The 18,459-nt window shown below is 43.4% G+C and overlaps 1 protein-coding gene across 5 annotated transcripts in view; it reads left to right on the top strand.

Moving 5' to 3' along the window:
* Nucleotides 1-18,459, top strand: part of KHDRBS3 (KH RNA binding domain containing, signal transduction associated 3) — a 131,543-nt gene that overhangs the window by 100,421 nt on the left and 12,663 nt on the right. The gene's annotated exons all lie outside the window — the stretch shown is intronic.

Below are 18,459 nucleotides of genomic sequence, written 5' to 3'. Positions count from 1 at the left end.
GGTCAAACACAACCCTGATGCAGCCCTCAATGAAATCGAGTTTGACACCCCTGCTCCAAAGCATTTGGGGGAGAGTTCAGGACACCCTGCCTAACCGGAGGGCAATCCTTTCCCTTTTCATCATGTCAACGCTTAAAATTGTAGAAATGAAGAACGTGTTCATGTTGGAGTAAAATTGCGCGTAGGTATCTGGGTAGGATGATTTTGTGCCCTCGGAAAGTCCAGTTATGTTGGCCTGCGGTGCCTGTGGTCTTAGGAGAGATTGTGCTCTCTTTTTCTGTCATCTCCTAGCGATACGAGTTTTCTTGCAATAACGTTGATATTCACGGTTGACCTCACCTCTGTGTGGTGCTAACTCAGACCACGGATGTCTTTTAGAGATTTTTTTAGAGATTTTATTAATATTTGTAGGCCGCCCTTTTCCCTGAGGGGACTCAGGGCGGCTCACATAAAATCGGGGAAGGGGAATACAGACGTTAAGATAGAGACATATAATAAAATAGTAAACAACATACATTCATCATTCGGGAGGGGTAACTATCCTTGTCCCCAGGCCTGACGGGCGAGCCAGTTCTTAAGGGCTGTGCGGAAGGCCTGGACGGTGGAGAGGGTGCGAATCTCTACGGGGAGCTCGTTCCAAAGGGTCGGGGCTACTACTGAGAAGGCCCTCCTCCTTGTAGTTGCCAGCCGACATTGGCTGGCCGATGGAATGCGGAGGAGGCCTAATCTATGTGATCTTATTGGTCGCAGGGATGTAATTGGCAGAAGGCGGTCTCTCAAGTATCCAGATCCACTGCCATGTAGGGCTTTATGGGTGACTAATAGCACCTTGAAGCGCATCCGGAGATCAACAGGTAGCCAGCGCAGCTCGCGGAGGATAGGTGTTATGCGGGTGAACCGAGGTGCACCCACAATCACTCGCGCGGCCGCGTTCTGTACTAGCTGAAGTCGCCGGATGCTCTTCAAGGGCAGGGTTAATTATAACCCCGCCTATCATTTCTCCTCTGATGATTAGCATTCTTATTTCTAATTTTTTTTAAAAAAAAATGCCCTTGTTTTTATTTAACGTTCACCTCATTTTCCTTCTACTTCCCTTGGTTTTATTTTGGGATAATTTTATGGCTATTGAAAAGGACTTCGGGGTTTTTCTCTAGTGAGAAATGGCATAGAAGTACTTTTACAAATAACAAAAATAGTGTGGTACTCTCTCAAAATGCCTTCGCCAATTAAATATTTTTTATTTATTCATTGCCATCTTTGCATGCGGTTTGTGCCAGGGAGTAAATAGGTCCTATATGCCTGTGCACTGAAGCAGTAGAACAGTATTTCAGGTGTGCTAAGCTTTTAAATACCATTGAAGGAATTTCTTTAAAATGCTGAGCTAAAATGTAATCGTGAAGACTTAAAATGATTTAAGGGATTATCTTACAAACTGGAAGCAAATTTCAGCAGCTACTGCCTAACCATTCATGTTGTTCTTCTGAAGTGAATTCAATGCATTGTAATTCACAGATATTGTAGCAGAGTAGAGAGATGGCTGGATAGATGGATTTATTTATTTATAGGGATTACTTTTGACAACTGACTGCAGGGATATAAGATCCACAGGGGTTTGTGCTTGTGAAATTCACTCAATTCTATTGACTATAGAGAAATATGATGTGGGCAGTAGTGTTCAAAGGAAACTAACATCAATTTGCATAATTTTAATTGTGACAAGTCAGTGCACAAAAAGAAAATCACAATTACTGTATTTTTCAGAATATAAGACACACACACCCCTGAACAAGGGTGAAAATTTGAATGCGTCTTATACACCTAATGTAGTCCCACCCACCTGCCTGTCCCCACCCTTTGGCCTCTTTCTTCCAGCAATTTGCCTCCTTGCGGCAAACAGCGAATAGCCTGGTGAACTTCGACACAGCCTGATTAGCACAACAGCCCGACCATCAGCTGTTTCAAGCTGCACGGATTGCCTATTGCCACCGCATGCCCCATTTTCGGCCTCCGCATCCCATCTTCTACCCATTCCAATCCCTGCCGCCTGGAACAGGTAGAAAATAGGGCGCGGAGAGGTTGAAACCAAGATGTGGAGGCCGAAAATAGGGGCGCAGAGGCAGCAACAGTCTATGGCAATTCCTGCAGCCTGAAACAGCTGATTGTTGGGAGGCCTGACAATCAGCTGCTTGTACTAATCAGACTGTACTGAAACTGAAACTTGCTGTTTGCTGCAAGGAGGCAAATTGCTAAGAAAAAAATCTTGCTTCATCCCCAAAAGCTAGGTGCATCTTATACTTCAGAATGGCTTATACTCCGAAAAATACAGTAACTAGATTCCAAAAAATAGTGGTGTAGATGTTGAAGGCTGTACAACTCTGAACTTCGTTCTTTTGGGAGAACCTGTTTAATACTCAGACTATATATGTTGATCCCCCAAATTAAAGACATAAAGCAGCTGAATATTTGTTAGTGAAGGTAGCTAAGATGCTTTAAACCATCATTTCTCAAAAGCTGCCCTTTGTAACTTGCTTAGTTTTTATTATTTAACTGGCTGGTTGATCTTTGCACTGTTTGCATATAGCTCCCTATATTAATCTTTGCGCTGCAAATGATGTGAGATAACAGTGGGGGAACTCCATTATAAGTCTTCTTGAACTACACACCACTAATCGTAGTGTCAAAGCCTTAAGAATTTGTTAATTTGACAGGTCCAGAACAATTCCATTGTAAAGTCCTTCTGGACAGAGAAGCAAATGGAAAACCGGAATTGTAACAGGCGTAGTCCACAAATTGTGTTTTAAATGCATTTTGTAAACAATCCTAGTATTTGTAGTCTGTTTGGTTTTTTTTTTAAACACTTGTTGTGCACAAAAGTAGGCCACTGGGCTGCGAGCCTTGTGGGTTTTTTGCCGTCTTCCACACTAGTCTTTGCAGAGTCAAGAATAGGGGCAAATGCAAACGATTGCTGATAATTCTGTTGCTGATATCAGCCCACTATTTAATGTTCTCCAGCATACATAAGATTTATCACAGAGGAACTATGGAATAATGGCGGAGTATAGAAACAGAGTCCACCAGGGAGATGTACTACATCATTTGGATTTAGCGCTACCATCTGCTTAATAGCGCTCAGATTACTACCAAGATACTTATGATCAGCCATTCATGGCAGTGACAGATGCTGCAGAGAGTTAACATGGCAGAGAATGAAGTTGGTTACTAAAACTCAGAAGTTGTGACCAGAAAGAGAAGGAAATTGGTTTCCCACCCAGGGTAAAAGGAAGGATCGCTTTTATCCCAATTTCTTATCCATCTTCTTATAAGATATTAAACAAACATTATAGCTTTGGAATTACCAAGAGATACCCCCTTCAGCATAAGGTTGAGAAGAGAAAGAATGAGAAAAATACAACGTGATCCTCAAGGGTCCTTGATGCTCTCTGAGCTTTGGAGATGTTTCATTAGCTTGGTTGTTTTCTTGCAGGCATTTCATTACCCAGCTAGGTAACATCATCAGTGTTAGAAGGGATGGGGTTGATTTCTGCTTATATGCAAGCAGCTTGCCCTATCAGTGCAGGTGGAGTGTTTGTGATTCAACAACATTTTGGTCCATCAACACTGTCAGGACAAGTCACTCCTATATAAACAAAGAGCAAAGCCCACTCCCTTCTAGCACTGATGATGGTAACTGGTTAGGTAATGAAATGTCTGCAAGAAAACAAGATAAAAGAGCACAAAGGACCCCACAGTTCAACTTGGAGCTACAAATAAGGTGGATAATCGATTTTTTTTTAAACTTAAATCAGATTTTTTTTAAATCAAATTTATTTTAGTAAAATGCTTTTGGAGAAAGTTAGTTTTCTATTTAAGATACACTAATAATTTACCATATTTTTCAGAGTATAAGATGCACCTGAGTATAAGACGCACCCAGAATTTGAAGAGGCAATTTTTTTTTAAAAAAAGTAGGCAGGTAGATAGAGGGAGGGAGAGAGAGTGAGAGAGAGTAGGTAGGGATGGAGAGCGTGTGTAGATAGGTAGGTAGGTTGGTAGGTAGGGGGATAGAGAGAGAGAAATAAGAGAGGGAGAGAGAGAGAGAGAGAAATACAGTAGCTAGGTAGGGGGGGAGAGAGAGAGGGTAGTAGGTAGGTAGATGTTTCCAGATGTATTTATCCATATGCTGGAGAAGGAAATAGCTGACAACCTGTAGCACCCAAAACTTTGTTTCTGCTGGCACACCACTTGACCAATGTAATTCTCATCAATTTCTGAAAGGGAAAAAAAAGTTTTTACACTCAGCAAACCTTCCCAAAACGGCCCGTTTTTCATGAAAACGGGCCAGTTTTTTTTTTAAAGGCATTAATAGCCTTGGGGGGCTTGCAGAGTACTCCGGGGGGGGGCAAAACAAGCAAAAAATGGGCTGTTTTTTGCAAAAACGGACCGTTTTTTGCCAAAAAAAATGCATGCATAGCCTTATGGAGGCTTATAGAGTGCTGCTGGGGGGGGGGGGGGAACAGACCATTTTTTTGCTCATTTCTGCCCTGCCCAGCCCCCAGGAGCTCTCTGAAAGCTTCCATAAGGCTATGCACGGCCATTTTGGTGAAGGGGCGGGCCTTCGGGAGGCAAAAAATGCTGTATTTAGTGTATAAGACGCACCCAGATTTTCAGCCTCTTTCTAGAGGAAAAAAGGTGCATCTTATACTTATACTCTGAAAAATATGGTAGTTTATTCAGCATGAAATGGAGCCTAATTATGTAGCTTGAGGCTGTATATTCTGCAATATTGAGACTGTCGATGAGTCAACAGCTGGTCAGAGGAGGAACCACTGTGAGACAGAGATGACAGTTGCTCTTTAAACATTATGATTTAAATGGAGTTGATTTTTATTTACTAATGATTTAAATCAGGATTTAAGTCATGATTTAAATCAGCTTGATTTAAATCAAATCCATCCGGGCTACAGATACTCTCTTCTCATCAATACTGCAAGGAAGCTTTATGTTCCCAAGTAGCGCACTTAGTAATTATGGATTAGGTTTGCCACTATACCTTTGATAAGGTTTGCCACTACACCTTTGAATGAAGCTGCCTGTTAATTCGTGGAGTTTTGGGAACAGATCCAGTATGGCTGTGAACCAAAATTAAAAGAAAGGCACCCAAACTAAGACTTTTGAACTTTACATACAAAGAATGCCCATTGCTTTTAAAATGCATGACGTCATTGTTCAAATCTCCAGGCTTTCTACATATTATTTTCATCATTTGTCCTTCTTTTGCCATCACTCTGCTAAACAATGCACTCACTCTGCTAAATGCCATCACTCTTCTAAACAACTAATTCCCACAACACTGTCAAATTCTTCACTAAGACTGTATTACTATTCTTCTCATCCTTCCTAGTATCTATCTCTTCCCACTTATGATTATAACTATGGTGCTTGTATCTTTTCAATTTATATTGTTTTATTTGTTTCCTAGTATGACATGATTGCTTATTAGTAACCTATAACTATCACCAATTGTTGTATCTTATGATTCTTTATGAATGTATTTTATTTTATTTTTCTTTATGCACACTGAGAGCATATGCACCAAAGACAAATTCCTTGTGTGTCCCATCACACGGCCAATAAAGAATTCTATTCTATTCTACTCTACTCTACTCTATTCTGCATTCTATTCTATTCTATTCTGCATTCTATTCTATTCTGCATTCTATTCTATTCTATTCTGCATTCTATTCTATTCTGCATTCTATTCTATTTTGGGTTTTTTCCACCCATTTCTCTTTTACTGTTATTACATTCACCTCCCTCTCTTCCTCCCAAAATCGAGTGCCTTGTGATGACTTTTGTGGCAGGAGTGCCTTGACTGAAACACTCAAATTCTGACGATGTTCTCAAGCCACAGTGGAGGGCTGAATCGAACTCCTGAGCCCAATAAGAAAGGAAACGGCAACAACTAAAAAGCCAATTGCCAAGAAATTCTTTTTGCTCAGGGAAAGCCGTAGCGCCTCTTTCCAGAGGTTGAAAGCACCCAAGCTGTGCTTGCGCTGCTCTGCAGTTATCAATCACGGGACAAATGATGCTGCATTGTTGCAAAGGCACGCGGCAGCATTCTTCTTGGATCTTTAGAGTGGATGTAATTGGATCATTCAAGTCTGAAGGTCCCGCATTGCATCTTGAAACGGTAGCCTTGTGATTTCGGAAACTGTACTCAAACAGACTTGCTCACCGCTGGGTTTCTGTTCCTCTGAATTTTATGTGAATCAGCAGTACATTGGCAGTCACGCCCAAATAAATATGTTTTAAACACTCTCCCGTATGCCAAGCTATTGTTGCCGGTAAAGGCAGCCTTTTCCTCTCTAGGGATGTCTCCTAAATTTACAAGTTAGAGGTAGCCTTCCAACTCGGCAGGAAATGGAATAAAAATCTCACAACTTATTATTTGCTGCCATTTTTCAACGCAGCCTTCAGTCCTGTACAAATGGAATACTACTCCATTTTTTTTCTTGCTATTCCTAAGGAGAAGATTGAGGGATTAAATGTGAGCCATAGTGTGTAACTTTTTAGATTTGTGAGTCAAAGAGATATTTCTGATTGTCAACAGAAGGCAAAGTTGGATAAGGACATGTTGAGATCGTCCTAAACTCAAATGTGTGATGTCCAAGTCCAGATCTGTGTGTGTGTCTGTGTTTGTGTGTGTGTTTGTGTTTGTGTGTATATACATACATACATGTGTATGTGTCTATATACGCACACACACATAATGTGGGATGGATGGATGGATAGATGGATGATGATGGATGATAGATAGATAATAGATGATAGATGGATGGATGGATGGATGGACAGACGATAGAGGTAGATATGATAGGTGGGTGGGTGGGTAGGTAGGTAGGTAGGTAGGTAGGTAGATAGATAGATAGATAGATAGATAGATAGATAGATAGATAGATAGATAGATAGATAGATAGATAGATAGATAGCATTTAGACATATACAGCTTCACAATGCTTTACAGCCCTCTCTAAACAATTTACAGAGTCAGGATATCACCCCCAACAATCTGGGTCCTCATTTTACCCACGGATGGAAGGATGGAAGGCTGAGTCGAACTCCTGGCAGTGAGCAGAGTTTGTCTCCATTCCAGCCACCTTCCTCCACCCCTCTCTCTCCCTCCCCTTCCCTCCCTCCGTGTATCTATCTATCTATCTATCTATCCATCCATACACACACACACACACACACACACACACACACACACACACACACACACACACACAAAGATCTGGACTTGGACATCGCACATTTGAGTTTAGTACGATCTCAACATGTCCTAATCCAACTTTGCTTTCTGTTGCTATCAGAAATATCTCTTTGACTCACAAACCTGAGAAAGAGGTTACATGCCATATATGGTATTTGTTATATAATATACAGTATTTATACATAAGGCTTTATAAAGCCTTAAATAAGACCTAGAATACCGCATCCAGTTTTGGGCAGCCTATTATAAAAGGATGTTGAGACTCCGGAAAGAGTGCAGAGAAGAGCCACAAAGATAATTAGGGGACTGGAGGATAAAGCATAAGAAGGACGGTTGCAGGAATTGGGTATATCTAGTGAAAGGAAGGACTAGGGGAGACATGATAGCAGTTTTCTGATATTTGAGGGGCTTCTACAAAGATGAGGGGGGGTCAATCTATTTTCCAAAGCACCAGAAGGCAAGACGAGAAACAATGGATGGAAACTGATCAAGGAGAGAAGCAATCTAGAACTAAAGAGAAATCTGACAGTGAAAACAATTAACCAGTGGGATGGCTTGCCTTCAGAAGTTGTGGATGTTTTTGGTTTTTAAGAAGAGATTGGACAGCCAACCTGGAAGGGTAGAGAGTCTCCTTCTAGTTTATTTGACCAAGTGTGGTTAGACACACAAGGAACAGAAGGAGCAGTGTGTAGCATTGTTTCTCAACCTCGATAGCTTTTAAGTTGGGTGGATCCTGGCTGGGGAATTCTGGGAGTTGATGTGAAACACTGGGGTGGAGAATGAGCTACGTTGAAGGACTGAAAACCAACTGCAGCTGTATACTCATTATTCTTGAACCCCCCCCCCCCCCAAAAAAAGCCTCCCATTTGTAACATTGCACCATGTAAGTGAAGCTGCTTCGAGCTGTAATATATCCGTCTCAAGGATATCCATCACGTTGAGGTCATTAAAATGCATCCCTGTCTCTCGCTTGCGAACAGACGTGAAGACGTCTCTTAAAATCTACTGCTCGGATATATGGGGTAGCTTGACTTTCACAAGGAAAAATAACTCTAATGGAGGTGAGAGTGAGCTTTAATGAGGCATCTGCTTTCTCTCCTTTGAAAGCAGGCCTGTTCCCAATAAAGCTCGTGTTGTGTTAAAAGCGAGAGGCACCTTTATTTATTTATTTTACTTTTCTCAGTTCCACATGGCAGATGATGTCCTGTGAATGGAGTCAGACCTGGAAGGCTTCTTCAGCATCAATTACAAATACGTTTGAATTTTTAAGCAGGCATCGGCTGTTGTTTTCCTGATCTCACAGAAGGCTCAGGGGAAGAGCTCCAAGTTTTTTTTTCCTGCTCTAGTTGACAAAGCAAAGCGGGGGGAGGGCGGGGGAATGTGCCTGAGATCTAATTCCCTTCTGGCACTGCAAGGTTTCTATGTGCAAAAACAGCCAAGCTTTGTTCCCAGGAAGTTTTTCGGTTCAGACGTGGAAATTGTGTGCGCGCTCCGTCGAAACGGCTTCCCGGGAAAAGGAGTTTTAATTAGCTTTGGCTTTTGTGCGCCTTCTGCGTTAAAACCTTTGCGGAGTGTGAACTCAGAAAGGAGATTTGCTGTTTAAAAAGTTCCAAGCAAGAAACATCTGGAAATTTCAGATACTGGTAAGGTAAAGGTTCCCCTTGCACATATGTGCTAGTCGTTCCTGACTCTAGCGGGCATTGCCCCTCTCTTTTTCAAAGCTGAAGAGCCAGCACTGTCCAAAGACGTCTCCACGGTCATGTGGCCGGCATGACTAAATGCCGAAGGCGCACTGAACGCTGTTACCTTCCCACCAGTGGTGGTCCCTCTTTTTCTACTTGCATTTTTTACATGCTTTGGAACTGTTAGGTTGGCAGAAGCTGGGACAACTAACGGGAGCTCGCTCCGTTACGTGGCACTCGGGATTCGAACTGCCAACCTTTCTGATCAACAAGCTCATCGTCTTAACCACTGAGCCACCACGTCTTCAGATACTGGTAGTGTTTGACTTACAATTGTTTATTTGGAGACCATTGTATGTTAACAATGGCACCCAAAAAGTGACTTACGTTTTTCACACTTAACAATGATTGCAGCTCCCCCAGGCTCACGTGATCAAAATCCGGACGCTTGGCCACTGGCGTGTATTTATGACGGTTGCAATATCCTGGGGTCACGTGATCACCTTTTGCGACCTTCTGACAAGCAAAGTCCAATGGGGGGAGCGGGATTCACTTAACAGCCATGTTCCTAACTTAACAACTGTAGTGAGTCACATAAGAAGGGAAGGGAAGAATGGTTGTAAAATGGGGATAAAAGTCACCACAGCTGTTTTAATTAGCAACAGAAATTTGGGGCTCAATTGTGATCTTAAGTTGAGGATGTTTCCTTTTTTTAAAAAAGGAGGTGGAAAAACCCTCACTTTCCCATCCCAGCTGAAGAGATAGAAGGCAGTGCGCTAATAATTAGCTAATTTGTTTTTTGGGTTTTGAGGGACAGGAAGGAATTTGTGGAGACAGCCCTGATTAAATCTTGGTGTCCCCTGTGTGCTTGCAGTATTTCAGAAGCAACACTGAGGATGATGTAAAGTCAACTTCACTCTGCTTTGTAAGGATGGAAGGGACCTTTGAGGTCTTCTAGTCCAACCTCCTGCTGAGGCAGGAAACCAGGCAAATAGTTGTCCAATCTCTTCTTAAAAACTCCCATGGTTGGGGCATTCACAACTTCTGGAGGCAAGTTGTCCCACTGATTAATTGTTCTAACTGTCAGGAAATTTCTCCTTAGTTCTAGCTTGCTTCTCTCCTTGATCAGTTTTCACCCATTGCTTCTTGTCCTCCTTTTAAGATGGTTTGGAGAATAGGTTGACTCCCCAATTCTTTGGGGCACCCTCTCAAATATTGGAAAACTATCATGTCATCCCTAGTCCTTCTTTTCATTTAACTAGACATACCCAATTCCTGCAAACCAATTTAATTCTTCGTCAGGGAATGAAAATGTTCAGAAATGCCACAGCTAAAGAAGAGTGTGTAACAGTCAGTTTTTTTCAAGCTGAACTTCAACTCCCAGAATTCCCCATCCAGCAAAATGGCAGCAGATTTTAGAAGGTAGAAACAGTTTAAGCATTGAAGTGCCTATAATTTTTTTTAAAAAAATTGCTATAGAGTGCTGTATTTTCTTGCTCTAGCCCAGTGATGGCTGACCTTTTTGTCATTGTGTGCCAAAAGTGCCTGCATGCTCGCAATCCATGATGCAATGCAGATGCGCGCCCCGTGCGCCCCACCACCCGTGCATGCGTGTGCAACCCCGCCTGTGCCACTTTTTGGGCCTGGAAAGTCTCCTACCCCAACCTGGAAGTCCAAACAGGGCACGGGAACGTTGTGTAAGGCCCCAAAATGCAATGCAAACAACCCCCAAGCATGCGCCCCACTCACCACGATGGGCGGCAGAGACCCGAAGACCAGATGGGCGGCGGGAGGTGCACACGCATTTGCGGTAGAGCTGGGCTGGGGTGACAGTTGGCGTGTCCGTAGAGAGGGCTCTGCATGCCACAAATTTGCCATCCTGGCTCTAGCCAAATGTGGTCTCTCAAACAACGTACAATCCCTTTTTTTTGTGGTTTTAATTGCTGTGGTATTACTCTGCGATCAATTGGATTGAGTACGGGAGGCTAGAGAAATTGGATAAATAAATAAATTCAAGATGTGTAGAATTCTTCCAGCGTTCCCTTTTGTACAACACCCAGGGATTAAGATGATGACTGGCCTAAAAAAAATAAAAATAAACATCAGTCAATAAAAATAAATATGTTCGGAGGCGCCCAGCTTGGGGTGAAGAAAAGCCGAGGAAAAATTAGTCCTTTAAAAAGGGATCATCCGAAGGCTTATTCTTTGTGAGGCCGAGAGTGTTTTGTATGGCGAGGGCTGGGACATGCTATTCTCGGAGATAAAAGGCATTTTAAGATTATGCTGCAGCTGGAGATTATCCTGCTTATATTTGTTTTAATTGCTTGGGAGACAACCAAGCCACCATTAGCTGTAGGGGATGAAAGCTGACTGCAAGTGCCAGACTGGAAGAAAGGATGAAAATCAGGATGGATGTTCTTGCTGACGTTAAGCTACCTCACCACAAAAAAAAAGAAAAAATGCACAAATGAGTAAAGCAGAAAAGCCACAGCCGAAGAAACAGGGGGTCGCTTTTGATTAGATACTGTCCTGCTAATCTCCAACGACAGGGAAGGCTTGGAAAGATCTTTTTATTAGAAAAACCCAAGCTGCCTCATCCGTCATCCTTGGAGTTGGCCTCGAGATGCTAGAAAACACAGGTGCTCCTCAACTTACAAACCTCCCTTGAGCCCAAAATTTCTTTTGCTAAGTGAGATAGTTGTTGAGTGAGTTGTGCCCCATTTTGTCTGCCTTGGCTAGAGGGACGCGGTGGCTCAGTGGCTGCTGAGCTTGTCGATCAGAAAGGTCGACGGTTCGAATCCCGAGCTCCGTCGTTTGTCCCAGCTTCTGCCAACCTAGCAGTTCGAAAGCACGTAAAGAAAACGCGAGTAGAAAAATAGGTGCCACCTTTGGTGGGAAGGTAGCAACATCTTAACACTGTGATGGCGAACCTATGGCACGCATGCCATAAGTGGCACACAGAGCCCTCCCTGTGGGCACGCATGCCATCGCCAGCTGGTCTTCTGGATTCTGGCCCGCCATCCAGCTGGTCTTCGCGGGTGCTGGAGTGCTTGAAAACTGCCCAAAAAACGGCCTGAAAATGACCCAAAAAACAGCCTGAAAATGACCTGAAAATGGTCCAGAAAAACAGCCAAAAATCAGGCAATTTTTCAGGGCGTTTTGGGGCTGTTATTTAGGCCAAAAATGGCACAAAAACGGCCTGAAAACAGACCGAAAAGCATCCAAAGGACGTGTGTGCATGCTGGCCAGCTGGTGTTCGGGTTTCTGGCACTCCAGTGCGCACACATGCACATGCCCGCACAGGTGTTCTGGTTTGGGCACTCAGTGCCAAAAAGATTTGCCATCTCTTGTCTTAGCATCTTTACTAAAATAAAAAATAAAAAAAACAGGCAGCTTTCGTTTGCTAAGGAGCTGCTGCATAGATGCAGGAGGAGACCTTTTACTCAGCCAGGGGAAGGTAGGAGGATTTCATAATTCATAGTGTTACACCAAGCCAGCCAGACTTGCCCAAGGTTTAACCTGATATGGATCTCCACGGCTGTTGATCTAACACGATTAGGCAGGTCTCTTTCCGGCTGACCGGCGGCTTTGAACCTGAAGTGCTATTCATGCAGAAGACGAAAGGTTTCACTATGGGCATCCTAGTTACTCCATGTGAGTGAACCATGCCGGAAACTCCGCGTTGGAACCTTTGCAAAAGTCAAGTAAAGTAGCAGACTTTTACGCGAAGAGATAGAAAAGAGTGATCTGGGAAACTTTGCTCCCTGGGAGCCCGTGGTGCTTCAGCGCATCTTCTCCCGCTTAGTGGCGCGTATCGATTAATTTCATTTAAGGTCCTCTGGTATATTGGAAAGATAGGATAAACCTGAAGATGGAAGCGAGCTGTTGCTTTAGGTCACCGTTTCTCAACTGTGGCAGCTGGAAGATGCGGGGAACTCAACTCCCACAATTCCCATCGTACACAACCGCACACAGGAGGATGGAAGCAGGAGCTGAGGTGCCTCCGTTCCATTTGAAAGCCCCCTGATTTGTCTCCGTTGAAATCTGGAAAGTCCCAACGTCTTCTGGCTTTCAGATCAACTTTATTACGAACCCGTTTGGAGAAATCTATCCAACCCTTTGAGCCACACTGTCGTTTTTCCATTTTTTGTGCAGGTCAAAATGGGGTTTTTGTTTTGTCTACTGGCTTGTTTTAGGACAATTAAATGAATTCATCACTTGCGGGTCAGTATTCTGCCTGTGATATTTCTGGCACTTAGTGGTGACTTTGATTTAGTGGTTCTGTTTTGAGCCTGGTTAGAATTCATTCATTCGGTCATACATAAAGAACACAGTTAAAATGTATTTATTTCTTTATCAGATTTGGAAGCCCCTATGACTTTGTGCCTCGGGCATGAATGACAGTTTAAAAGAGCTTCCCATTTTAGAATAGAGTAGAAATAGGAATAGAACAGAACAGAATAGAATAGAATAGAATAGAATTCTTTATTGGCCAAGTGTGATTGGACACAAGGAATTTGTCTTTGGTACATATGCTCTCAGTATACATAAAAGAAAAAAATAGGCACAACTACTTCCCAAGATAAAATGATAAACACTCATGTCGCTTCAGCTCCAGTCTACCAGCGCGAAGAGACAACGTCTGCCCAGCGTGGCTTCGGCCCTGTCTACCCAATGCAAAAAGGAAACATGCCAGCAATTTGGTTAGTGGCATCAAGATGGCCATGCCCACCCAGTCAGCCACACCTCCCCCACCCCCGAGGTCAATAACAGCCCTGATGTGGCCCTCAGGGAAATTAAGTTTGACACCCCTGCTCTAAAAGGATGCAAATGACTAGCTGTCTGCAAGGAGTCTCAATCCTTCCATTCCCCACCATCCAGTCAGAGCTGAAGAAGCTTCTTGGATGAGAAGCGAAACCTTTTCAAAAGAAAAAAACAAGAAAAGTCCAGTTGTTTCCCAAAAAAGCACCTTTGGGAGAAAATGACCCGGATGAGGGAGAATCTCTACGGACTTTTAGCTATGCAATTTGAGCTGAAATTGGTGTTGGGAGTATGAACAAATTTTCCAGAAAGAGAGAAAAAATAGTTTCAGACTACAAGAATTAAGAGCATCACTCAGATGACCCTGAGGACACAGATAAACCTCCAAGTGCGTCAACGACCCTCTAAAAGGATGCAAATAGCAATAGCAATAGCAGTAGACTTATATACCGCTTCATATGGCTTTCAGCCCTCTCTAAGCGGTTTACAGAGTCAGCATATCGCCCCCACAGTCTGGGTCCTCATTTCACCCACCTCGGAAGGATGGAAGGCTGAGTCAACCTTGAGCCGGTGAGATTAGAACCGCTGAACTGCAGATAACAGTCAGCTGAAGTGGCCTGCAGTACTGCACCCTAACCACTGTATTTTAGTATTTTAGTATTTTATTGTCACTTATAGGCCACCCTTTTTCCTGAGGGGACTCAGGGCGGCTTACAACTCATGGGAAGGGGGTGCAAGACAGAACGTAAAATAATATGTGAGTACAAATAATAATAGCAATAAAACACAACATTCATTCAACATTCGGGTGGGGTGAACTGTGCCACCTCGGCTCTATATGACCAGCTGTCTGCAAGAAATATAAATCCTTCCTTTTCCCACTATCCTGTCAGAACTGAAGAAGCTTCTTGGATGAGAAGCGAAGCCTCTTCAAAGAAAAAAATAAGAAAAAGTCCAGTTGTTTCCTGAAAAAGCACCTTTGGAACAACCATGACCTGAATGACGGAGAATCTCTACAACAGCGTTTCCCAACGTGGGGCCCAGGCCCCACAGGAAGGCAATTTGATTTTTAATGGGGGGCAATTTCAACCTTGTTTAGACCACATTCATGGCCTTTGGGGCTTCCTCCGCCTGAGTAGAGTTCACTTTTTGAGTAAAGTAAGAATTATATGTGTGTGTGTGGGGGGGGGTTAATCAGGATTTCAGAGATGCTTAGGTGGGGCGTGGGCAGTGGTGGGTTTCAAAAATTGTTCGAACCTACTCTGTGGGTGTGGCCTCCTTTGTGGGAGTGGCTTGCCGCCCATGTGACCGGATGGGAGTGGCTTGCTGCCCATGTGACCGGATATGAAGATGCCAACGACACTTGTCAGAACCACCTTAAATTACCTCACATACAGCACTGGCATGCATAAGAATAGGATGTCAACTTGTTTCTTAAAAGGCATCTTTGGTTTGCGTTAAAACAACTTCAACACACGCAATGTTCTGATTGCACCACAAACGCAGTAGTCATCCTTACCTTTCACAGAGGCCCTGAGTTTTATAAATGTGAGCATGATAGTGTTGGATAATCATATCCAAGGACCAGTGGTGGGTTTCAAAAGAATTTGGAACCTCTTCTGTAGGTGTGGCCTGCTTTCCGGGTCCACTGGTGGAACCTCTTCTAACCAGTTCGGTAGATTTGATGAACCGGTTCTACCGAATAGGTGCGAACTGGTAGGAACCCACCTCTGGGCATGGGCAAATAAGGATTGGGAACCACTTGCTCTACAGTCTATTTAGTAAAAGAGGTTTTATGTTTTAATAAGCCAGGTCTTCTTCAGTCTGCCAAGGGGTTACTCAAACAGGATTCTGTTCCCCTCCAGGCCGAGATAAACCCACCAAAACCTAGCCTCGGCGATCGCTTTGAGTTACCACTTCTTTTTTTTTTTAATATGATTATCGTAGGTGAAGGATCTGTCAGCTAATATCATTTGTGGGCTTTTTGTTTTGTTTTTCATACACCTTCAATGTAAATAAGTGATTTTTCCTCCTTTCCAAGGAATTATTGGCTCTGCTGTTTACATGCCCACGAGAGGCGAGTCATGTTTGCTTTAACAGGCGTTTGGGTTTGTGAAATGAAGCCCGGCCAAAGTAATTCTGACAGGATTGACAGGGAGTGGAAAGAAGGGCTCAGCTGCTGGAAGCTTCCAGCCTTGATAGCTCCTACAAGAAGTAATCAAGATATTGTAGGGAAGGAATAGCAGCTGTCACTGCAGAGGTCTCCATCAAGAGATGAGCATCTTGGTGTGATGGGGAGGGGAGGCAAAGTTTTGCAGGTCAAAAACAGGGCTGCGTTTTCTTCTCCCGCGAAGCTGTTCAGACTGTGGGTCCATAATTCGGGGGGGGGGTCTTCATGGAGCATCTGAACAGTGGCGTCTCTGTGCGCCCGCACACCCCCCCCCCCCTTGTAGTACTGATAGTTATCTCAGGTGCTTTCCATAGGGATGGGCAGCTGCCATGCAGTGAGAATGCTTGCATTCACGGCGATATAATGAAGCATCCCACTCACGGCCCATAAATGTCGCTTTTCTGTGTTTTGAAGTCCTGCAGCAGAGAGAGAAAACGGTAGACTCTGCTGATTACAAATTCGAAATTCCAAATATGCAGTGCTGATTCATCCGGCGGGAGCCTGCTGGAGAATATCTGGAACGTTCCTGAGGAGCAAACTGAGAAATGGGAATTTTACCTTTAATTTAGAGCTCATGGGCCAAGATAGGATGTAGCAACCTGCAAGCATCCGGCCACCCACAATCTCCTCTCCCTCCCTCCCTCCCTCCCTCCCTCCCTTGAGATAGTTAAGACAGAAGTGACCACTTCTTTCTTTCTTGCTTCTTTCTTTCTTTCTTTCTTTCTTTCTTTCTTTCTTTCTTTCTTTCTTTCTTTCTCTTCTTTCTCTCATTTTCTCCCTTCCTCCCTTACTTGAGATAATTAAGGCAGAGGTGACCAGTTTCTTTCTTTCTTTCATTTCTTTCTTTCTTTCTTTCTTTCTTTCTTTCCTATTTACTTTTTTCTTTTTTCTCTCTCTTTCTCTCATTTTCTCCCTCCCTTCCTTTCTTCCTCCCTTCCTTGAGATAGTTAAGGCAGAGGTAACCAGTTCTTTCTTTCTTACTTTTTTCTTTCTCTTCCTTTCCCTCATGTTCTCCCTCCCTCCCCTCCTTCCTAGAGAAAGTTAAGGCAGAGGTGACAATTTCTTTCCCTCTCTCTTTCTCTCATTTTCTCCCCTTTCTCCCTTCCATCCATCCATTCTTGGTTCCTAGAGAAAGTTAAGAGGTGACCAGTTCTTTCTTTTTCTTTCTTTGTCTTTCTCCCTTTCTTTCTCTCCTTCCTTCCTTCCTTCCTTCCTTCCTTCCTTCCTTCCTTCCTTCCTTCCTTCCTTCCTTCCTTCCTTCCTTCCTGTTTTAAATAATGCAAACACACAAAGTATTCCTTCCTTTTCCTATTTTCCCCACAGCAACAACCGTGTGAGGTGAGTTAGGTTGAGAATAAGTGACTAGCTCAAAGTTGCCCACCTGGCCTAAAGTGGGGCTAGAACTCAGCTTCTCTTGGTGATTGTCTCAAAGTGACCCAACTGGCTTTCCTGCCTAAGGCAGGACTAGAACTCACTGTCTCCTTGCGATTGGCCCCAAGTCACCCAGTGCGGCTTTCAAGCCTAAAGCGGGATTACAACTCACCACCTCCTGCTTTCAAAGCCAGCATCTTCACTACTACCCCAAACTAACTGCTGAACATGGTGGCTTGATTTCCTCCCTTTTTCTAATGCGGAACGACCTGAGAGCTCCATCATAAAACTCTTAAAATTAGCTTAATATAGTAAAACAAAGAAATCCTTATTCAGATTCTTCCCTTCTCCAAAAAGCTCCCTATCCTTTTGCATGTGATATTGGCCTCGCTCTTCTTGGGGTCCAAGGCCTTTTCAACCCAGGAGCTGATGTCAAAGGCCCACCTTAGTTTCAAAAGTTTCCACCTGCAAGACTTAGCATCCGTCTCAGTTAACAAGGCCAGAAGTGTGGAGAAGAGAGGGCCCAGCCCGTTTAAGTCAGAGGACACATTTGACCTGACAGCACATGTTGGGGGCTCTTCCAAAGCGGTTGCTGTGATGGATGGGAACAGTCGCAGCAGATTAGTCTTGATTGCTTCCTATTCGTTTTTATTGCTGTAAGGAACCTAAAGCAGTGTTTCTCAACCTTGGCAACTTGAAGATGTCTGGACTTCAACTCCCAGAATTCCCCAGCCAGCGAATGCAATGGAAAATGGAAATGGAAAATAAGCCCTAATCTATCTTTTGGAGCAAAAAATTAATATGACCCCTTCTTATTTTTGGGAAAGCAAAGCATTTATTTATTTATTTTTAAAAGGGTGACAATTCCATCTTTATTTGAGCACGGTGGACATTTTAAAGCATTACCAAGTCATCGCATTTTTACGTGATTTTTATTAAATTTGTGTTTGTTTGTTTTATTATAACTTGGTGTTGTGCTTCTCCTTGGAATCAGAACTAAAGAACTGTTGGATGTATTTAAAATGAATACATTTAGCCATCTGAATTTGGAGCTCTTTAATATCACTTTGGTGAACCTCTTAAGTTTTCCTCCCCTTTTGGCCTTGCTGATGAGTTCAAGCATCATAGTCTACCTTCAAAGATGGATGGATGGATGGATGGATGGATGGATGGATGGATGGATGGATGGATGGATGGATGGATGG

The sequence above is a fragment of the Thamnophis sirtalis genome, unplaced genomic scaffold (genome assembly GCF_051295495.1).
Source record: "Thamnophis sirtalis isolate CommonGarterSnake01/CBP01778 unplaced genomic scaffold, rThaSir2_p1.2 scaffold_2, whole genome shotgun sequence".
NCBI lineage: Eukaryota > Metazoa > Chordata > Lepidosauria > Squamata > Natricidae > Thamnophis > Thamnophis sirtalis.
The sequence above is the reverse complement of the archived record's forward strand: the minus strand, read 5'-3'. Positions and strand labels throughout refer to the sequence as shown.